The sequence below is a fragment of the Macaca thibetana genome, chromosome 18, assembly GCF_024542745.1.
Source record: "Macaca thibetana thibetana isolate TM-01 chromosome 18, ASM2454274v1, whole genome shotgun sequence".
NCBI lineage: Eukaryota > Metazoa > Chordata > Mammalia > Primates > Cercopithecidae > Macaca > Macaca thibetana.
In genome coordinates, this window is record NC_065595.1 from 62893656 (window position 1) to 62899813 (window position 6158).

The window sequence follows — 6158 nt, forward strand, 5'->3', positions numbered from 1 at the left end:
GGAGACTGAGGCAGGAGAATTGCTTGAACCCAGGAGGCAGAGGTTATGGTAAGCCAAGATCACACCACTGCACTCCAGCCTGGATGACAGAGCAAGACTCTGTCTCAAAAAAAAAAAAAAAAAAAAAAAAAAAATGAAAGAAAAAGTGTGGAAAACAAAAAGGAAACAAAGAATAAGAGCAATTAAATAAAATAAACTACAATTAAGGTACATGTTAATCCAACTATATCAATGATCACTGTAAATGTGAATGATCTAAATACATTAATTAAAAGACAGAGACTATCAGAGTGGATAAAATAACACCACCCAACTATATGTTGTTTACAAGAAACTCACTTTAAATATGCAGACACAGACGAAAAGTAAAAGGATGAATAAAGGTATGCCACACTAACACTAATCAAAAGAAAGCTATGGTAGCTATATTAATTTCAGACAAATTATCTCCTGCAATATCTTGGAAGACAGTTCACATGTCAGTCAGGCCCTTAGCCCTTAGTTCTAGAAAGAGTTTTTGAGAAATATCAATGTTTATGTATTTTGACTGCTTTTTGCTGCTTTTAGCCAAGTTCTGTGAGATTGATGAACCAAGGCAAGAATTAGTCAGTTGGAAAGCAGACTGGAATGGAATACATTTCCTCACAGGAGGATTTGTAAAGGCTTCTCAGGTGTTTTTTACCAAACCAGACAATGAGAGCCAGCCAGAATGATAAAGCTGCCTTCCAGTCCAAGGATATTGCTTTATACAGCCTCAGAGTATCCATCATAATATTGCAAGTGTGGAGTTCATGCCATATACCAGCTAGTGAGTAAAAGAGGAGAGTCTTCAGTCTTAAGAACTTTTTCCAAGGCTGGGCGTGGTGGCTCACACCTGTAATCCCAGCACTTTTCAAGGCCGAGGTGGGTGGATCACAAGCTCACGAGTTTGAGACCAGCCTGACCAACATGGTGAAAGCTCACGTCTACTAAAAATACAAAAATTAGCTTGGTGTGGTGGTGCACGCCTGTAATCCCAGCTACTCAGGAGGCTGAGGCAGGAGAATCGCTTGAATCTGGGAGGCAGAGGTTGCAATGACAGAGATTGCACCACAGCACTCTAGCCTGGGTGACAGAGCAAGACTCTGTCTCCAAAAAAAAAAAAAAAAAAAAAAAAGAACTCTTTCCAGAAAAGATCTATGGCTGTGGTTACTTGCCCAAAGAACTGAATGGAAGAAAATACATCAGAACTAGATTGATAATTCACAAGACTGGCCTTTAATAATCTGTAGCTCTTCAACTTCTAAAGCATCCCCTGAAGCCACTCAAACAGAACCTACACGAGAGCATAGTCTTCAATGTCACTTCAGATGTGGCTATGGAGGATAACTAATGGAAGAACCTTCTAGAGGCAAAGCCAAGAGCCAGAAAGGACAATGAGCAAGGAGTTTTCTTGACAGAATCAGGATCAAATGTACTTGGCAATAGTACGTTGGTAAATCTGCAATTTAAGCTCAGTAGGAATTTTATCATTATAGTAGTCCAGTGATTGTTCTTTCCCTCCATTTCTTTTCTTTTCTGAAAGAGGACTTTTATTAAGCAATTCCTTATTCACCACTATCTTTTTGGTGGGTGGAGGTGGGAAGACAGATAACTTGTCTTTTAGAAGATGCTCACCTGAGTCATCGGTTGTCCTGGTGAAGAGGACTTAATATCACTGAGATCCTAGATTTTGAACTGAATGCAGTAGCTGGATGGAACACTGCATTATTTTACTTGGAAGGGAGAAAAGTATGTTTTATATATAGAAAAAAGAAGGGGGAGCATGAATATTTGGGTAACCAGGAGTGGACTATAACAGAGACTGCTAGTTGTCTCACATGTGCTCTCTCTTTCTCTAGCACATGGCTATTCAACCGAAGGCTATATTTCTTTTGGTATTATTATTATTATTATTATTATTAAGATGGAGTCTCGCTCTTGTCGCCCAGACTGGAGTGCAATGGCGCAATCTTGGCTCACTGCAACCTCCACCTCCCAAATTCTCTTTATTGAGAACTTCAGGTTCAAGAAATTCTCCTGCGTCAGCCTCCCAAGTAGCTGGGATTACAGGCGCCCGCCACCACACTCAGCTAATTTTTGTATTTTTAGTAGAGACAGGGTTTCACCATGTTGGCCAGGCTAGTCTCAAACTGCTGACCTCAAATGATCTGCCCGCCTCAGCCTCCTAAAGTGCTGGGATTACAGGCATGAGTCACCGCGCCCAGCCCAAAGGCTGTATTTCTTACACTCCTTAGCAGGTGAGTTTGACAGTGTGACTTGGTTCTAGTCAATGGGATGTGAGGAGAAATTATATACAGTCATGTACGTCATAACATTTTGGTCAATGACAGACTATGTATATGATGGAGGTCCCATAAGATTATAAGGGAGCTGAAAAATTCCTGTTGTCTTGTGACATCAAAGCTGTCCTAACTTTGTGGTGCAACAGATTATTCACATGTTTGTGGTGATGCTGATGCTGGTGTGAACAAACCTACTGTACTTGATGTCCTAGCACTTGATAATAAATGACTAAGTTACCTGTTTTATGAGTTTACTATACTATATATATACATGTATACATATATATATAATTATTATTTTTTTTGAGATGGAGTTTGGCTCTTGTTGCCCCAGGCTGGAGTATAATGGCGTGATCTTGGCTCACTGCAACCTCCACCTCCCAGGTGCAAGTGATTCTCCTGCCTCAGCCTCCCGAGTAGCTGGGATTACAGGCATGCACCACCACACCTAGGTAATTTTGTATTTTTAATTGAGATGGGGTTTCTCCATGTTGGCCATTCTGGTCTCAAACTCCCGACCTCAGGTGATCCGCCCGTCTCAGCCTCCTAAAGTGTTGAGATTACAGGTGTGAGCCACCGCACCCATCTATACTATATTTTTAATTGTTATTTTAGAGTGTACTCTTTCTGTTTATTTAAAAAAAAAATTAAGTGTAAAGCAACCTCAGGCAGGTCCTTCAGGAGGTATTGCAACAGACGGCATTGTTACCATAGAAGTTGAACACTCCATAAGTGTTATCGCCCCGAAGACCTCCCAGTGGGAAAGATATAAAAGTGAAAAACAGTGATATTGGCCGGGCACAGTGGCTCACGTCTGAAATCCCAGCACTTTGGGAGGCAGAGGTGAGCAAATCACTTGAGGTCAGGAGTTCGAGACTAGCCTGGCCAACGTGGTGAAACCCCGTCTCTATTAGAAATATAAAAAGTAACTGGGCATGGAGGTGGTCATCTGTAATCCCAGCTACTCAGGAGGCTGAAGCAGGAGAATTGCTTGAACCTGAGAGGCGGAGATTGCAGTGAGCAGAGATGGCGCCACTGCACTCCAGTCTGGGTGACAGAGCGAGGCACCGTCTCAAAAAAAAAAAAAAGACAGCTATGTTGAGGATCCTGACCCTGTGTAGGCCTAGGCTAATGTGTGTGTTTGTGTTTCAGTTTTTAACAAAAAGTTTAAAAAGTACAAAAAAAATTGACAGAAAAAGCTTATAGAATATGGACATGAAGAAAGAATGTATTTTCGTAGAGCTGTACAGTGTGCTTGTTTTTAGGCTTAGTGTTGTGACAAAAGTCAAAAAGTTCTTAAAAATTTTAAACTTTATAAAGTAAAAAAGTTATAGTAAGGAAAGTTAATTTATTGTTGAAGAAAGAAATTTTTAAAAAATAAAGTGTAGCCAAAGTGTGTGTTGTTTATAAAGTCTACAGTAGTGTACAGTAGTATTTTGTAGGCCTTCCCATTCACTCACCACTCACTCACTGACTCACAGAAAGCAACATTCAGTCCTGCAGGCTCCAGTCATGTTAAGTGCTCAATATAGGTGTGCCTTTTTTAGTCTTTTTTTTTTTTTTTTGAGGCAAAGTCTGGCTCTGTCGCCCAGGCTGGAGTGCAGTGGCACAATCTCGGCTCACTGCAAGCTTCTCCTCCCGGGTTTACGCCATTCTCCTGCCTCAGCCTCCCAAGTAGCTGGGACTACAGGCACCCGCCACCACACCCAGCTAACTTTTTTGTATTTTTAGTAGAGACAGGGTTTCACCGTGTTAGCAAGGATGGTCTCGCTCTCCTGACCTCATGATCCTCCCGCCTGGGCCCCCTAAAGAACTAAGATTACAGGAGTAAGCCACCGTGCCCGGCCTTTTTTTTGTCTTTTATGCCATATTTTTACTATACATTTTCTAGGTTTAGATGGACCAATGCTTACCAGTGTGTTGCAATCACCTACAGTACTCATACGGTTACATCACTCCTAGTAGCACAGGAGCAATAGGCCATACCATATGCCTAGGCGTGTAGTCGGCTCTACCATCTAAGTTTGTCTAAGTACATGCCTAACACCTGAAGACACATTTCTCAGAATGTCTCCCCCTCGTTGTTGCATGACTGTATATCACATATTGTACTATTGAAAAAATAGGCATGGCTGGATGCAGTGACTCAGGCCTCTAATCCCAGCACTTTGGGAAGCCGTGGCAGGAGGGTACCTTGAGCCCAGATTCTCCACCAGCCTGAGCAACATAGTGAGACCCTGTCTCTACAAAAAAAGTTTTAAGGCTGGGCGCAGTGGCTCATGCTTGTAATCCCAGCACTTTGGGAGGCCAAGGCAGGCAGATCACAAGATCAGGAGATCGAGACCATCCTGGGTAACACAGTGAAACCCCATCTCTACTAACAAAAATAGAAAAAATTAGCTGGTCCTGGTGGCAGGTGCCTGTGGTCCCAGTTACTCAGGAGGCTGAGGCAGGAGAATGGCATGAACGCGGAAGGTGGAACTTGCAGTGAGCCGAGATCGTGCCACTGCACTCCAGCCTGGGTGACAGAGCGAGACTCCCATCTCAAAAAAAAGAAAAAAGTTTTAAAAATTAGCCGGGTGTGGTTGTGCACACTTGCAGTCCCAGCTACTCGGGAGACTGAGGCAGGAGGATCAATAAAGCCCAGGAGGTCAAGGCTGTAGTGAGCTATCATCATGCCACCGCACTCCAGCCTGGGTGACAGAGAGAGCAGTGCTCTGTCTCAAAAACAACAAAACAAAACAAAACAAAAAAAATACACCTGCCCTACTTTCTTCCTCTCTTTCCAGTGGCCTAAAGGTTGAGAGGTAGAGAGAGCTAAAGCAGCTGTCTTAAACTAAAGAGGGCAGCCACAACGGAGTGACAATACAGAAGGGGTCTGCATCACCAACATCGTGGAACTGCTGTAGCCCTGGAGTGCTTATGTTCACACTGTGACACAGACACAAGTCACATTCTTTCATGTTTATTTGGGTCTATGTGAGAGCAACTCAAGCTGTGGCCTAATTAATGTAGGTTTATGATCAAGCACATATCTCATTGTATTGTAGCTATTTCTCTAATTATGATTATTTTTTAAGTAATCATCATTAATAATATCAGCAAAGTACTTTTTTTTTGTTTTGATGTCAGATGAGTAATGTGCCAAGGTTTGAGGGAGGCATATCTGTGTGAAAACCCAATCATCATGTTTATAAACTACAAAGAATCACATGCAGTTAAGTTTTTACTGTAATCCAAGGGTGGGAAGTTCAGCCACGCCTTGCAGGATCTGGAACAGCAAATAGAGAAGCCATCAGTAACTGAGGTCATTCTCATATCAGCTTCTGCAAACCAGATTTCCCCCCTGTGACATTGTGAAATACAACTTGGTCTTCTACCCATTTCCTGGCAAGCAACTTCTAAAATCCTTGGAATCTCCTTGTATGCTAATGAGTTGACCTTTGGGTGGGTGGGTGGGAGCTCCTGGATAGCCCCAGGATAGTGGTTGTCATATGATTAGAGGGTAGGGACTTTCAGCCGCACCCCCAGCCTCGGGGAGGAGAGAGTAGCTGAAGTTTGAGTTGTTCACCGATGGCCAATGATGTAATCAATCATGCCTACTTAATGACCCCTCCATAAAGCCCCCAAAGGACGGAGGTTGGAGAGCTTCTGAATTGCTTAACACTTGGAGGTGTTGGGAGGGTGATGTGCCTGGAGCCGGCACGGAAGCTCTGCACCCCTTCCCCATACCTTGCCCTTTGCATCTCTTCCATCTGGCTGTTCATCTGTATCCTTTCTAAAATCCTTTATAATAAACAGGTAAACTTAAGTAAGTGTTTCCCAAAGGTCTGT

At 42.9% G+C, this 6158-nt stretch overlaps 1 pseudogene; it reads right to left on the reverse strand.

Annotated features, from left to right (window-relative positions):
• Positions 1-5450: 5450 nt before the first annotated feature.
• On the reverse strand, positions 5451-5533 carry LOC126941608 (uncharacterized; annotated as a pseudogene).
• Between the last annotated feature and the right edge of the window lie 625 nt (positions 5534-6158).